Source organism: Callospermophilus lateralis, chromosome 3, assembly GCF_048772815.1.
Source record: "Callospermophilus lateralis isolate mCalLat2 chromosome 3, mCalLat2.hap1, whole genome shotgun sequence".
Lineage (NCBI taxonomy): Eukaryota > Metazoa > Chordata > Mammalia > Rodentia > Sciuridae > Callospermophilus > Callospermophilus lateralis.
In genome coordinates, this window is record NC_135307.1 from 83,785,781 (window position 1) to 83,803,543 (window position 17,763).

General features: G+C 33.7%; 1 protein-coding gene across 2 annotated transcripts in view; it reads left to right on the plus strand.

Annotated features, from left to right (window-relative positions):
* Cdin1 (CDAN1 interacting nuclease 1) overlaps positions 1–17,763 on the plus strand; it is a 226,479-nt gene that overhangs the window by 40,039 nt on the left and 168,677 nt on the right. The gene's annotated exons all lie outside the window — the stretch shown is intronic.

Consider the following 17,763-nt stretch of genomic DNA (forward strand, 5'->3'; position numbering starts at 1 on the left):
GCAAATGACATTAAGTGCTGAGATTAACTGCCAAAAGGATTTGATTGTGAATCAAGAATAAAAGGCTTATGGTAAGATTTAAAATTTTGTGTTTCATAAGAGAGGAGCTTAATGCATCTTAAGGCATTCTATTTGTTGTTTCAACATTGCCAGCATTTATTATTAAAGTGGGTGGTTATATAATAATTATAGTCCATATCATGATGATGATGATGATGATGATGTTTTTAGAGAAGATTAAAAATCTGCAGTTTTTTCAAACTAATGTAGAAGGGAAAACATAACATTTATTGAGGTTTCAAATAGTTTGCGTGACCTTATAAGAGCACTACTGTGGCTATTTAAAGGCACTCCAAATTCAGGAAAGCACTTTCATGCTAATTACTGCATTTCCTTGTTAAAGTCTTAAATGAAGAGCATCAGTTTGGTAATTAGGGGTGGGTTGGGAATAAAGGCTAAAAGACAGAGCATGAGATTATTAATAACACTATGTTAATATAACAGAATTTATTTGGGATAAATATAGTAAATATAGTAGTAGTTATATCTATGATCTTTATATAACAATTATAAAAAAAAACTGGCCAGTCATTTTTACTGGTTTTAAATTAGGTTTGTATAACCTATTGACAAAGATTAGGAAGGCAGAACACATAAGGAAATACTTAAATTCTTTAGAACTATATTCTAAACTTGTCTGCTCTTTGAAAAGTTTGTAAAGTAATTGTGTTTATTCAACATAGACTAACAGCATTGGGGCAACAGCATTAAACTTAGCCTACAGATGATGTTCATTCATTTATGATAACATAGAATTATCAGAGTGACAGGTATTCTTGTAGGCTTTTATAAATTGATGAATTCCCTGAGAAGGTAAATCTACTCAAGGCATTGTAAGTATAAGCAAAGTCAGAGAATACTTGAAAATCAGAGGGAAAACAATTGGACATCATGGAGTAAAATTAGATTGCTTCATATATATAACTAAGCTGATGCAAACAAAAATTTGATTTTCTGTGAAGTTTTTAAAAATCTACTTCCCAAGAAACAGACTCAGAGTTAAACTTAAGAAAGAGCCTTTCTTGAAAATGAATATCTAGTATATATAAAGGGCTCAAAAAAAGTTTCTACCAAAAAATCAAATAACCCAATTAATAAATAAGCAAATGAATTAAACAGATACTTTTCCAATGAAGAAATATAAATGGCCAGCAAAAACATGAAAAATGTTCAGCACATTAGTAATTGGGGAAATGCATCAAAACTACACATAGATTTTGTGTCACCAGTCAGAATAGCAGTCATCAAGAATACAAATAATTATAATAAATGTTGGAGAAGATATGGAGAAAAAGGAACAGTTTACAATGGTGATGGGACTATAGGCAATTAGTACAACCACTATGGAAATCAGTATGGAGGCTTCTCAAAAGATGAGACATGGAACCACCATATCACCCAGCTAAATATTTCTCAATATTTATCCTGAAGAATTAAAGTCATCTTACTACAGGGTTACATTCATAGCCATGTTTATAGCAGAACAGTTCATAATAGCCAAACAATGGAACCAGTCTTGGTGTCCATCAGTGGACAAATGGATCCAGAAAACACACACATCAATGCAGTTTTATTCAGCCATAAAGAAAAATGAATGGGATTTTCAGGAAAATGGATGGAACTGGAGACCATCATGTTAAGTGAAATAAGTCAACTCAGAAGGTTAAGGCTCATATGTTTTCTCTCATCTTTGGAAGCTAGAGAGGAAAAGGGAAAACAAAGATGGGGGTGACAGTTTTGAGGTGGATCTCCTAAACATCAAAGGGAGATCAATAGAGGAAAGGGACCAAGGGTTGGGAGTAGTGAGGGAGGGGGGGATGTGCTGGGGAATGATCTGGGTCAAATTATATTATTATATTGTGTGCATGTATGAATATGTAACAACAAATCCCATCAATATGTACAACTATAATGCACCAATTTTAAAAAGTGGAAAAAAATGGTATATCCACTTTGGAAAACATTCTGTTAGTTTCTCAAAAGACTAAACATAGATAGTTTATATATGAAAGAGAGGGAGGGAGGGAGAGAGAGAGAGAGAGACCGAGCGAGAGCGAGCATACATGTGTGCACACGCATGCCTATCTCAAACCTAGAACTTGAAAAATTAGTTGGCTGAGAATATTGGAAGAAGTGATTAATCATCAGTTCTCAAAAGTATAGCCTATTTTGGGCTGGGGTTGTGGCTCAGTGGCAGAGCACTTGCCTTGTACACGTGAGGAACTGGGTTTGATCCTCAGCACCAAATTTTAAAAAAAATCAACGAAATAAAATTTTAAAAAAAGTGTAGCCTATTTTGTAAGTTTGTCCTATATCTTAGTTGGCGTAGGCCGTCAACAAAATACCATAGACTGATGGTTTTAACAATAGAAATTTATTTTCTTTATGTTCAGAAGGCTGGAAGTCTAAGATCAGGATGCAGGTATGGTCTGTTTTAGTGGGGATTCTTCCTCACATGCACTTGGCTTCCTTCTCACATGGCCTCTTTTCAGTGAGTCATTGAGAATCTCTTCTCTCTTTCTCTTCTAATAAGGCCTCTAATCCCATGGTAAAGACCCACCCTCATGACTTTATCTAACCCTAATTTTTCTCCCAAAGACCCCATCTCTAGATACTATCACATTGGAAATTAGGACTTCAACATATGAATTTGGGGGAGGGGTAGCACAAACATTAAGTCCATAGTACTCATTAATCCTCTAGGATAGCTCAAGAATCATTGGGGCCAAGTGACTATGATTGTGATTGGGGTCCTGTTTCATTCTTTTATAGAAATATTGCCATTAGAGGCTGGGGATATAGCTTAGTTGTAGAGTGCTGCCTTGCACGCACAAGGCCTTGAGTTCAGTCCCCAGCACCACAAAAAAAAAAAAAAAAAAAAAAAGAAAAGAAAAAAAAGAAAAAGAAATATTGCCATTGATTTTAATTTTTTCCCTTTTATATTTACTTATTTTCTCAAATTGAAGTATTTTTGATCAAATTATAATCTGTAAATCTATTTAGTTAACTGTATAAAACATGGCATATTTGTTTTTGTAGATTATATAATTTGTATTAGACGTTTTTCTGTTATTGCGATCAGGATACATATTTATTTGTGTTTTAGATATATATTTAAATCAAATGTATTAAATTTTATATGTACACACACACAAAATTGTACATGTATATTAAACATGTAATAACACAAATTTAGGAGAAAAACCATGAATTTTTAGAATACTGACTAAATGTCTTGAAAATTATAAATATTTTTCAGTTTTTATTAAATTTATTGATTTACATTCAATTAAGTTTATCCTTACTATGTACAGTTCTGTGAATTCTGGCAAACACAGGCTGTTGTGTAACCATGACCCCAAGTAATATGTTGAATACATTTGTCACCCACTGTCATGGTTTCCTGAAACTTGTGTATTGAAATGGAATCATTAATAGATAGCTTTAAGAGGTTGGGCCTTGTTATGGTTTGGATATGTGATGTCCCCGAAATGTTCATGTGGACATAGCACAAGTATGTTCAAAGGCAAAATGATTGGTTTATGGGATTTGTACCTAATCAGTGTATTGATCCAGTGACAAATTAACTGGGTGGTAACTGTAAGCAGGTAGGGTGTGGCTGGAGAGGTAGGTAACTGAGAGCTTGACTTTGGGGTTTATATTTTGTCCCTAATGAGCAGAGGTCCCTCTGTTTCCTGATTGTCATCTCCTGAGCTGCTATCCTCCTTCATACCCTCCCACCATGATTATGTTCTGCTTCATCTCTGGCCCAGAGCAGTGGGGTTGGCTGACCATGGATTGAACCTCTGAAACTGTGAACCAAAAATTGCCGCAGTCCAGCTGGGCACAAATAACCGGGAGGTGACAAGCGACTTGAAGGTTGAAATGGGAACTGCTTTATTGCGGGAAAACTCAAGGAGAACTGAGCAGGAACTCAAGGTAGCGGGCATCCAAGGTAGCAGGAGCCGCTTTATTGCAGGGCAGCAGAGGTATATATACCTAACTGATTACACACAGCTTGACTCAATTAGCCTCATCTAGATACAGCAGTCAGCCAATAAGGAATGCCTCCATCTTAATGGCTCGGTGGCGTTGCTTCACAAACCACTCCTGCTGGCAAACTGCCAGGCTCCATCTTGATTTGGTTGCAGCCCTCAACAAAAAATAAACTTTTCCTTCTTTAAATGTTCTTGACAGGTCTTTTGGTCACAGAAGGGAGAAAAAGCAGGGCTTTAGGAAAGGGGCAGAGCCAGCACAGACTAGATTATTAGGCCCTTATTACAGGAATTGAGGGAGTAAGTTCATGCCCTTCATGCCTTCCATCATATTGCATTGTTCCTTCAGAGGATGCCAGAACAAGGTACCATCTTGGAGCAGAGAGCAGCCCTCACCAGACACAGAAATTTTAGCTTCTTGATCTTGGATTTCTCATCCTCCAGAACTGTGAGAAATAGATTTATGTTCTTTATAAATTATCTCCTCTCAGATATTCTGTTATAGTAGCACAAATGGATTAAGGTGCACCATAAAATTCCCCTTTATCCTTTTGTTGTCCCCATATCCAGTAATTAAAGACTATTGATCTGCTTTTTGTTGCTGTATTTTTTTTCCCCAGAAGGCCATAAAGTAGAATCATGCAGCATATAGCCTTTTGTGTTTGGCTTCTTTTGCTTAGAATGTCACATTTGAGGTTTCTCCTTATTGTTGTATGCATAATTGCAGTAGTACTGTTTTGAATGGATGTATCACAGTTTGTTCATTTCCCAGTTGAAGGATGTTTTTGTTCTTTTCAATATATAAAACTGGCTATAAACATTTGTATATAGGGCTTTGTGTGATTAAAATCTAGGAGTGCATGAGGTCATACCCAGAATCTTACTCATGCCTGATTTGGATAAGATTTGGGATTTTTGAGATGTTGTTATTTAGGTGAGGTTTTGGACTCGAGTTAATGCTGTAATTGGTTGAGACTTTGGGGGACATTGTGATGGGGTGAATGTATTTTGCATGTGGGACAGATGAGAATGTTAGGAGCCCAAGGGCAAATGATGGTAGATTGAAAAATAGCCCCCTTAAAGATACCAGGCCCTAAGCCATGGAACCTATAATTGTAACAGATTTAGGGTTTTTATAGATGTGATTAATATGAGCGTTTTGTGTTGAAGAGATTATCTTGGATCATTAGGGTGAGCCCTACATGGAGTCACATGTATCCTTTGAAGAGAAAGTCAGAGGAAGATTTTACCACCCACACATACATAAAAAGTGGTGTGAAGATGGAACAGAGATTCGAAGATATTGGTCTTAAAAATTGGAATAATGCAACCACAAGCTAAGGAATGCTAGTAGTCTGCAAAACTAAAAGAGGCAGTATTCTTTTGTAAGACCTTTGGAGAGAGCATGACCCTATGAACACATTTTTTTGGTTCAGTGGTAGTGGATTTTAGACTTCCAGCTTCCTGAAGTGTGACAGAATAAATTTGTATTGTTTTAAGCACCATGTTTGTGTTATGTTTTTACAGTAGCCAAAGGAAATTAAAGTATTTGATCATAGTGTGATGCTTATTATTGTTTTTAAGATGAAGGCATGAGTGACTTGAGGATATGGCTCATTGATAGACTGTCTAGCAGGTGCAAGGACCTGAGTTCAATCCACAAAAAATGAAATGAAACAAAGACGTGAGAAAGTGAAGTTAATTCCTTTGATTTTAAGAAGCAGCTGTTTGAAGAAAACAATGTGAGGAGGTAAATCAGAATTGATCATCTTTTTATAGCTGTGGATATATTACTGAGGAAGAGCTAGTAAGGTTATTTGGTGCTTGTTTATAGGCATGAGATTTCTGCAGAAGTATAGGCAAAAGAATACCATGGAAGAAAAAGATAATAAGCATTTTTGGTTACAAGTTAATAGATGTTTCATTCATGGTAAAAATACTGAAAGTTCCCTACTAAATTGTGCTGTATGTAGCTAAAGAAGTGACTCTGTCACTTTCATAGAAATTAAATAAAATTGTTTTCTGATATCTTTTTGTTTTAAATTCTCTTTTGTAAATGCTCCTTTAAAACCAAATTCATTAGGCACTGTGATAAAATTCTTGATAGCCAAACAAATAATTCAATCTGAAGTTGTTATAAAGAAGTGAAAGGGGAGGCCTTTATAAACCCTCAAAACCTATTTGATTCTTCCTTTGATTACCTAGTTCAAGCCAAGAGACGTTTCTCTTGTAGAAACCCCTGAAGACTTGGAATTGTGAGATAGAATTTTTGAGTGTGTATGTATGTATGTATGTGTGTGTGTTTAATTATGTATGTATGTATATGTATATATGTATACACAAACACACTCACTCATGTGTGTACATATCAAAGACAACTTTCCAGGTGAGGATCTGGTGGCTTTTTCATTAATGCCTGTGTTTAGTCTTTATTATAAAAACAAAGCTATTTGGGGGTCCCTAAAATTTCAGCAGTGAAATAGTTGTGATGTTAAACCCATGAGGTGATTATTTAACCTCTGCTGGAGGAAGTGGTGAATGAAAGGAGCTGCTTTCTTCTATTTATGGTTGCAGAATAGAGAAAATTACATGTAACCTAGAAAAATAATCACTTTTTATATTGCGAAGTCACATTTAGAATTTTGCATTTATTGTGGAGAAAAGGGAACTGTCATGGAGGAAAATAATTCATAATTTTGATCTCCCATTTTTTTAGCTCAGCTTTTTAGGGATATTAATATGCCATGAATTTTCCCATTTTTAAAAAGTATACAGTTCAGTAGTTCTTAGTATATTTATGAAGTTGTGCCGTCTTCATTACTACCTAGTTATGAAATATTTTCATCACATGAAAAAGAAATTCTGTATGCATTTACAATGTTTAATAAGTATCCCTCCCCACATGCCTGGCAACCACATGGAATTTTTATTCCTATAGGTTTTCCTATTGTGGTTAGTTCATATAAATGGAATCATACAATATGTGGCCTTTTGCTATTGAATTTTTCTCTTCATGTAATGTTTTCAAGGTTTATCAGAATCAGCATAAATCAGTAATTCATTTTTAATTGGTGAATATTCCATTTTATTTGTATACTTTATTTATCTCTTCATCAATTGGTGGGCACTTTGTTGTTTCTATTTAATGACTATTATGAATAATGTCACTATGAGCATTTGTGTACATCCTTTTTGTATGGATACATATTTTCAGTTCCATTAGATAATATATGGAGGAATGGAATTGCTGGGTTAGATGACAATTCTGTGTTTAATAATTTGAAGAAACAACAAACTGTTTTTGTAACATAGCTGCACTATTTTGCATTCCCATCAGCAATGTATGAGGGTTTCAATTTCTCTGTACCTTTGTCAACACTTACTAATGTCTCTTTTTAATTCTAGCCATTCTAGTGGATATGAATTAGCATCTCATTGTGAATTTAATTTGCTTTTCCCTAATGATTTAAGGTGTTGAGCATATTGTTATGTGCTGATTACCAATCTGTGTGTCTTCTTAGGAGAAATGTTTATTCAAATTCTTTTGAGCATTTTAAAATTAAGTTCCTTTCTTTCATTTATTTTTACTAAGTAATCAAGGAAGAGTTAATGTAGGTTGATTTTCTTTGTTTTTTTTTAAACATGCATCCCATTGTAAATATCCATTTTCACAAACTAGAATATTCATGATTTATAATATGAGTTCCTATCCCCTCTAGAATAGGCCATTCCAACCAAGTTGGCTATAAAGCAAGTCCATTTTTTTCACTGATTTATATTATGTAAAGGAAATTCTTCTTTACAAAACCATTGAGTAATTGGGAGTGATAAAAACCATACTTTCTGAAGGTACAAAATTATTTTCCCATAAAATCTAGAATTATACTCACTATGTACAAAGCACTTTAAATTCTGACATACCAATTTAGAATTTGTGGCAATTAACATATTAATACATCATAGTGAATCTCACCATTGAGTACATCCACAAGGTTGAGATTCTAATTATTTAGATATATTTCATGTTTGTATACATATATTAAAATAGATTCTACTGCCATTTATAATTAGAACAAAAAAACACAAAAACAATAAGCCGAGACATCAGCATGTTGTTCCCTAACAGCCTTAGTTAAGAATGAGAGAAGTGGATTTAGTGATTAAAAAAGAAGAATTTTTTTGGTGGTGAGAAGTGGGAACTTACAGGTTTGGGGACTATTGATGATTTACTTATGTTCTAGTATATTTTAACCTTTTATTTGTATTTATGACTTAATTTGTACACATTGGTCATAAATATGTTATGATTACTGAAATCATAAAACTGCATTATTCCCATACTCCCACCTGTTAAAAATATTAACTTCCATCTGTTAAAATATTGCTTGAATAAGTCCCACTTGAAGGACAACTTATTTTTTTTCTTTGATTTACCTGTATCTGATGTAAAATATTGCTTTTTGTGATCTTGTCCATTGTGACTTTACCTTTTCAGTTTCTAAAATGAAGATGTTGACCTTAGTCTGAAATTCTTACATTAGCTTTCAGGAAATACTCTTTTTGCTAAAATAAATTGATTTAATAGTGATAGAATATTGTATAAGAATATCCTGAGTCCAGTTATCACTATAAGAATAGAAATTCTCCAAATGGAATAAAGAAAGAATATTCTGAACTCTAAAAAGAACATAGTAATTAATAGCGATGTGGTGAGGTACAGTACATACAAACTCCTCCAGGGGTAGAAAGTGGGAAAGAGTTGTGGGAGGTTAGAAGGAAGGGACCTAAGCCAGGTGAAGGGGGTTTTCAAATGCTTTGATGATGATTTTGAATGTCATCCTTTGGGCAATAGACATCAAGAGATTTTTAAGCCAAGAGGGTAATGTAATCAGATATGTATCTTGGAAACATTGTTGGTAAATCCAAGGTTGTATTAAGAGGTATAACTGTAAGAAACAAGCAAAGTAAATCAGGAAGCTATTTAGTAGTAGAGAAGAATCAGGACAAATGTGCAAAAATGGTGGTAGAATCACAAGACTTAGTGACCAGTGAGTTGTCTCAATTGTGAAGGAGAGGCAAGCATTAACAATGTTCCAGAGGTTTCTAGCTCAGGCCTTTGCATTTATGGAAACAATTGATTTAATGGAGGTATATAAAAGGGAGGTATGGAAATGTGTTTGTGAGAAAAGAGTGTGGTGGTAAATTTGATTTCAGGATACCTGTGGCCAAATAGATGAAATGTCCCTACTAGTAGCTACAAATTGAGACTGGGACTCTGAGTAGAGGTACAGGCTGGAGACACTCCTACCCACCACCCCATGTATATATTTGTTTGCGTGTCTATTTATTTGGGAGCTGTGGAGGTAGTAGTTGGGAACACAAAAAGGTGTGCTATCACCCAGGTTATGTGTAGGGTAAGAAGAGAAGATTGAAGGGAACTTCCTGGGAAACCCAGGCAAAGAAGGTAGGCAGTGAGTGGAAGAAAAATGTTCGCAAGGTAGGAGGAGAATTATCAAAAAGTAGTACCCTGGAATTCAGGAAGGAAAGATTTTAAGAAAAGGGGGATGGGTATTGTCAAAGGTGATAAGTGAGTTCAGATAGCATAATTATGGCTTTGAGGTTTAGTAATAATGAAGTCTATGACTTTTGCTTTAGGCGAGGGGAGGAGCAGAAGTTAGATTGCCTTGGGAGGAAGATAAATGGGGTTAATGAAAGCAAAGGCCTTCTAGACAAAAGACATGCTGAATAAAAAAAGGTGATGGACAATAGTTTGAAGGGTAGACAGGTTATGATTTAGGAAGACAGAAACATTCTTGAATGAAAATGAAGAATACCAGAGGAAAGGAGATTTGGAAGAAACTTGAATTTTAACCAATAAGAAATTATAAATATCTTCACATACAGGCCATAATCAGTTTATCATTATCGGTTAACTTTATTTCTCTTTTTTCTACCCATAATAAAATTACTAGAAACTTAATTTAAGGGCTTCTTATAATGTAGTTTAATCCAATTTATTAAAGAAAGAAAACAGAAAAAAACTCATTTCAGGAAAATGATGAAATTAAAAAAAAATGAAATTTAAAAAAATGATAAACATTTCTACAAATCAATTATGTATATAATGTATTGAAGGTATTGGGATTACTTAAGAGAAAAATTACCAAAAGCTTGGTTTTGCCAGTGAAATTAAGTATGTCACCCTGGTTCCTTATTCTTTATCTGATTTATGTTATGGCTTGTTCTAAAAAGTTAGTACCTAAATTTAATTAGAAAGGAAAGAAGTATAGGTACTTAAAACTATAATTAAATCAGAACATTTAGAATAGGGTGAGACTTAGAGCAGAAGAGTGTCTGACAGACAGATCCATTTATCCGCCTCTTCCTTACTTGTTTCCTTTTTGCTTACCTTTTTAGTCTTATTATGAAATAAATCACAAGATAGAAATGTATAGAGAACAATATAACAGACCTTTTGAATCTGTCTCTGTTTATATTTACTTTAGATGCTTTTTACTTTTTTAGAAATAAAATATCCTAACGCTGTTCTTCATTTCCTTTCCTCTTTGGAGTTTTTTTAAATAAAATATTATAGATATGGCCGAATATATATCTTTCTCTCTGAATTCTTTCCCATTTTCCTTCACTGAGGTTTCCATCATCTTGAATTTATTGCTCAGTCTTATTTTTTCTTTCATTACATCTTTATATTTCCTTAAGAATCAGGCAATTACTTTGCTGTTTTATACTTTATGTAAATGGAATCAAATGTGAATATAATTCTGTGACATGCTTTTTTAAAAATAAATACTGTATTCTTGAAATGTATTCATATTAATATCTGGTAAAGTAAGTTCCCTACCTTGTTTATGCTTTTCAGAATTTAAGTATTCCTGACTATGTATTCTTTTTTTATTTTAACATGAATTTGTCATGTTCTTCCAGAAGACTCTGATGTGAATTTCATAGAATGTATAGTTTGTTAGAACCTCCTTCAATAAAATAAATTCCTCTGTGTTTTCTTACAATGTCCAGTTAATTGCATAAATTTCACACAAATTTATATATATCATAGTCATTGCTTAGTTTTATACATTTTTTTCCATCATGACTTTCTCTATAAGTTACTTAGGTGTGCATTTTTAATTTCTGAAGATAGGGTATTGGGGTACTTACCTTTTAAATCATTCAATTCTAATTTGAGTACCCTTTGATCAGATGTAGTCTAGTCAGTTCCTGAGAAGAACTTTTCACAACTTTATAGGACCAGAAGACAAATTTTAAGGATTAGGGTCCATCAAAGGTGATAGCTTTTTTTAAAAAAAATTATTTATTTATTTTTTATTTGTTCTAATTAGTTTTACATGATGGCAGAATGCTGAGTGTTAATGGCTTAAACTCATCAACCAAAAGACATAGACTGGCAGATTGAAAATTTTAAAAAAGATTAAACAATATGCTGTCATCAAGAGATTCATCTCATACGAAAAGACATCCACAGACTAAAGGTGAAAGGATGGGGAAAAAACATATCACTCACATGGACTGTGTAAACAAGCAAGGCTTTCCATCATATCAGATAAAGTGGACTTAAAGCCAAAGTTAGTCAGAAGGGATAAAGAAGGACATTTCATATTGCTTAAGGGAATCATACATCAACAAGACACAACAATCATAAATATTTATGTCCCAAACAATGCAGCATGTACGTACATCAAACAAACCCTTCTAAATTTCAAGAATTAGGTAGACTACAACACATAATACAGGGTGACTTTAACACACCTTTCTCAATACTGCATAGATCTTCCAAACAAAAACTAAACAAACTATAGAACTAGATAATCAGTAATTTAGACTTAATAGACATATATAGAATATTTCATCCATCAATGAGTAAATACACTTTCTTCTCAGAAGCACATGGATCCTTCTCTAAAATAGACCTTATGTTATACCACAAAGCAACTCTTAGCAAATATAAAAAATTAGAGATACTACCCTCCATTTTATCAGACTATAGCTTTTAGAAATGTCCCAAGCTTTGTGGTGGGGCCTTAAATGGATATACCTTAAGAGTAAATGTGAGCTATAGTTAAAAGAGCTCTACATGATAGCTGATTGGCACCAGAAAATTAATACCTGAAAATAGATGAGGTGAAATTAGACTCTTGGTGACCCCACATCAATAATAACAATAATAATTCTCTCTGTGGAGGAAACAGTGAAAAGAGGGTGGTAGGGAGGGTATTTACAATCAAAGCACATTATATAAATATAGGGAAATGTCACAATGACATCCATTAATATGCACTAATAATTCATCAATATACACTAATAATTTTTAAAACATTTTAAGAAAAAGAATCTAGGGTTTTTGTTTGTTTTGTGGTGGTGCTGGGAATCAAACTCAGGGTCCTCTATACTCTAACACTGAGTGAATCCCAAGTCCTTAAAGCAGTTTTTCAAATAATAAGGTAGTACTATACTACTAAGCAGAATTTTTATAAATTTTTTTTTGTTTAGGGAATTAAAGAAAATTGAAACATTCTTCTGAGAACTTGTTTGAAAAAGAATGAAATAGGAACTCTAGAACTGAAAAATGCAGTAATTAAAATTGTGTGGATTTAGGAGTTGGGGATATAGCTCAGTGGCAGAGTGCAGGCCTAGCATGTGCAAAGCCCTGACTTCAAACCTCCATTTCAAAAAAGGAAAAAGAAAAAAATAAAAGCAAAATTATAAAATATATAAAATTGAATAGATTTATTAAAATAAATTTACCAGTAAATTAGATATTAGCATAGAGAGAATTCATGCTCTGGAAGATAGTTCATAAGAAAATAGGCATAACATAGAATAACACGGGGTGGAACATATGAAGAGTGGATTAGGTAGGGAAGAATAGCATTCACCTACTTAGGAATCTCAGGAAGAGGAGAGAGAGTGTAATATCAATGTTTGAACTAATTATGATTGAGCATAATCCTAAAATGACAAGTGACAACCATCCATATATTTAAGTCCAGCAAATTCTAAACAGAATTTTACAGTTAAGCTGGGCATGGTGGCACAGGCCTGTAATCCCAGAAGCTTGGAAGACTGAGGCAGGAGGATTGTGAGTTCAAGCCAGCATCAGCCAAAACAAGGTGCTAAGCAACTCAGTGAGACCCTGTCTCTAAATAAAAATACAAAATAGGGCTGGGGATGTGGCTCAGTGGTCAAGTGCTTATGAGTTCAATCCGCCGTATCAAAAAAAAAAGAAAGAAAAAAAGAAAAAGAAAAGAAAGAAAAACAAAAAAGAATTTTACAGTTAAAACTGAAAACCAGAGATAAAATCTTAAAACTAAAGTAATAAGGTAGTGATTAAAAAGTAACCACAATTTGTTACTTGACATCACTGATAAAATTTTTTTAAAAAAGTCATTTCAGATAGAAGAATGGAGGAGAAAAGAATGAAGAGCATGAAATTAAACATATGTAGGTAAATCTTAATGAGCAGAGACTATATAAAAAAGATATTGTTCTTGGGGGGAATCTAAGACATATGCAAGCTTAAAACAATGTTCTGCATGTGAAGAGGGAGAACTATAGACAGTGTTTTAATATATTTATATTTTCAGGCACAGTTCCTGACCATTTAAAATTGGGGATGCAGTTATCTAGGATAATCATTAAAAGAATAGTAAAAGGCTGCATAGCCTCTAAGTTGCATGAGGAAAGTTAGTGAATAAGTATTAAATCGATTAAAAAGAATATGAGAAAGTAGAGAACAGTTATATATAGTAGGTAGAGTTAAACATGGATATAGCAGTACTTACATTAAATGTACATGGTTTTGTTGCAGTAATCAAAACAGTAGAATATCCATGAAAAGATAAACACAGAAATGGGTGGAACAAATTAGAAAGTCCTCAAATAGACTGTCAGTAATTTGGTTTACTCAGAAGCAAATTGTGTAGTCAATTGTGTGTTTGCATGAAAAAAATAAAAAGAAACTAACATATCTCAACACAAAATTAATTCCAGATAGATCAAAGAATTAAATGTAAAATCCAACACTATTAATCTTCTAAATGAAAATATCTGGAGTGTGAGTAGGCCAAAATTTTTTTACACGAGACATAGAAAATATTAAAAATAATGTTAGACTTCTTCAAAATTAAAAACTTTGACTCTTCAAAAGGCACCACAAAGAAAAGGAAAATGCAAACTATGAACTGGAAGGGAGTGGGATGAGAAATGTGTAGCAATAGAAACTCTCCTATACCATTAGTGGGAGTTTAATATTGCTATAACCACTGGAAAGATTGTTCAACAGTATCTATTAAAGTTGGAGACTTGCATGTCAGACGACCCTGGATTCTACTCTGTTTATATTCAGTAGAAATTTGTGCAGATGTGCACCAAGAGACTCACAGAAGAGTGAGTTCACAGCAGCAGTGTTGTACATGCAGTAGAAGGTACTACATAGCAATGTTAATGAGTCGACCATGTTTACGTTAGCACGGACGATTCTCGGAGATATATTGAATGAAAGAGTCTGGATGTGAAAGAGTACATACTGTCTCACGAACTTCATGTAAAGTCTGTCAGCAGGCAAAACTAACCTGCATTACCTAGGGATACATATTTGAGTGGTAAAACTATAAAGAGAAGCAAGGAAAGATCAGAAGAATCAGTTCATTTGTAAGAGGAAAGAGGTGGTAATTGCAAGGGTGTTTTGGGGGGTGTTGGCAGGGTTGTTTGTTGATCTAAATGGTTGCATGTTTCTCTTTTTTAAATATTAATTTGTTGCGCTATATATTTGTTCCACGTGTGGTTTTTCTTGGTGGGGGAGAGGGGGAATATATGTTTCATTCACAATAAAAATAATTTAAAAAGAGGAATATTTAATGGCACAGATGAGTGTAAGCATGAGATAAAGGCATGTTACAGAAAAAGATACGTTTAAACCACTCACGGTTTTTAATGTGTGTGTATCAATGCACGCACATACACACAAATTCAAAATCATCTAGCAAAGTGAAAAAAATAAAGGTTATAGAACAGAATGAATACTGATTGTGGACATCAAGATTTTACATGAAATTTGTTCTATTTTGTAACTAAAAATCCCTTCATTAAATGTTGTTTTATAAAAATTAACCTTATAGAGGAAATTGTCTTCTATATGAAAGACTGGGTTATTTAGGCTTGCTCTGTTTACCTAAGGATTTAATACTGCTCTATATGCAGTAAGTAGCATTTGAGTCAAAGACACATATACAGAGAACAAGACTTTAATAGTTAAAATATGCCTTAAAAATGCCTTAGCTGTAGGAAGAATGATAGAAATTACCCAACACTCTTTTTAAACTATTTCCAGCAGTCAATATTCTTTTATCTTTTTCCCCCATATTTTTTATTAGTGCATTATAGTTGTGCATATTGATGGGATTGTTGTTACATATTTATACATGCACATGATATAACAGTATAATTTGACCAGTAAAACTCTACAGCATTCCCTACTCCTTCCCCACCTCCCACCTCTTGGTCCCTTTCCTCTACTGATCTCCCTTTGGTTTTTAGGAGATCTAGCCCCATCTTTGTTTTCCTTTTTCCTCTTTAGCTTCTGCTTCTAAGAGAAAATTACAATCCTGAACCTTTTGAGTTAGACTTCACTTAGCATGATGATCTCTAGTTAGTTCCTTTATCGCTCAGCACAAAAAAGATTAATTTTTTATTTAGTTAATTAAAGGAAAACTGAAATTTGATTTTTAAAAAGAATATTGTCTAGAGCCATGGAATTTGGTCAAAACAGTTGACCTCCTGTGGCTTCAATTTTCTATCCTAAAAGCAACCTGCCCCATTTTTCACCATTGTTTGGAGTACAATGTAACATAAATATTTAAGTAGTGGTGTTAGCATTGATGATATACTGAACTGATTTCTGGGACCTCTTGGGAAGGCAGATTGCCACGGGAATTAAGAATTTGGGTCTGGAATTGAATCTGGTTTTGATTCCCAGCTCTGCCACTGATCTAACTGTGTAATTGTTGTTTTACTCTGGTTCTCTCCCTTCGTTTCCCCTTCTTTAAAATTTAGAACAGAAGCATAGAGGGTTGTAAATTTTATATCATATGACTCTGTTCCCCTCCACACCTGCCCAGTCCTTCTCTGTGGTATTTCTTGTTAGCATTGACACACTGGGAGAGAGTACAATACACACTACTATCAATATGTTCATCACACCAAACTCCTTTTCTGTTCTTTATGGTGTGGCACTTGTTCAGAACTACTCTTTGGTAAGATCAGCACAGACAGGTATAAGGAAGCTTCCTTAGCACTGGACCCAGTTCTATGTTTTTGTTGTTTTAAGTAAGTTGTTTTCTGATTTTAGTTCCAGTTAGCTTTTACTCCATAGTATAAGCTGGAATCTTCTAAGTCCTGTTGGTCACAGAGGAACTGTGTTGCTCCATAGGCTCTGTCCATGGATTTAACTGAATTGAATTCTAAGCAGCTTAAAGAAATTTTTTCTGGCCAAAGGCATTATCTCATCTTGAATTTATATAATACTCTCAATTCCTGACTAGCTTTTCACTTTGAATGGTTTTTTATTGAATTTATTTCTCCATTTGTCCCTTAGTCTTCCCATTCTGGGTACCTACAAATACACTTTTTAAAACTATTTACAGTTAAGTTTCCTCCTGTTTATTCATCCCAAACACATTATTTCCATCATATATTTTGAAACCTAAAGACTGACCTTCTGTGTGAACCATTAAATGGTTAATAACATAAATCTGTTTTGCTATATAGTGATGAGGGATCTATTTATTACATATAAATGTCTAACATTTAAATGTATCAAATAGTTTACAAAGATTTGGCCTTGATTTTGCAATTTTTGTCAGAAAACTTTCAGCAGCAAACTGACCAGGGTATGTGATTGGCATGTTAAGCTCCGACAAGCCAGGCATAATAGGAAGCTTTTCCATGTCAAAATTGGCTTTTTCAAAGGTGTTTTACAATTTTAAAAGGAAATTGGAAAAGTGAGATTCTAGTGAATTTATAAAGGTTTTCATTAATTTCTCCATACTTTTCACTTAGTGAAATAGTTACTTGATTTTTGTTGTTTTTTCTTGGTGAACATTTATGGTATCTTTTTAAATCTAACTATGTACTTTTGTATGGATGGAGAGGGTTAGAAGTCAAATCTATGATGGCATCCAAAAGATGACAGTGCTGTGACAGTGAGTAAACAAGAATGGTGCTATTTTTATTTCACACTATTCAGTTTCCCTCTGATGTGCCTAAGAGGCACATTCATTCTATTTCATTCATGAATAGAAAATTTTTAATTATTCACAGAGCTTTGGCATACTGTGAGATAAATTATTTAAAGTATAGTAACTTGAATTAGCATTTAATAGGAAAATAAATCAGTAATAATCCTTTTCAAGGTAAGATAAAGTTAGTATATCTACTGAGGACAATCAAAAAGAATAGGAGTAGGGTATGATTGCTTTTTGTAGAAAGAAAAATTTCATTCCATTTCTAAATGTTAACAATTGCAAGAGGAAAATCCCCACTCAGGAAGAATGCTTTCCAGGTAGCTTCATTGCCAAGTGTTGATGCTGCATGGAATTTTACATGAGTAAAGTAAGGCTTATAGCAGTCTTTGGGAATGATGCACTTCCAAGGACCTTTGCTTCCTACTGTGAAA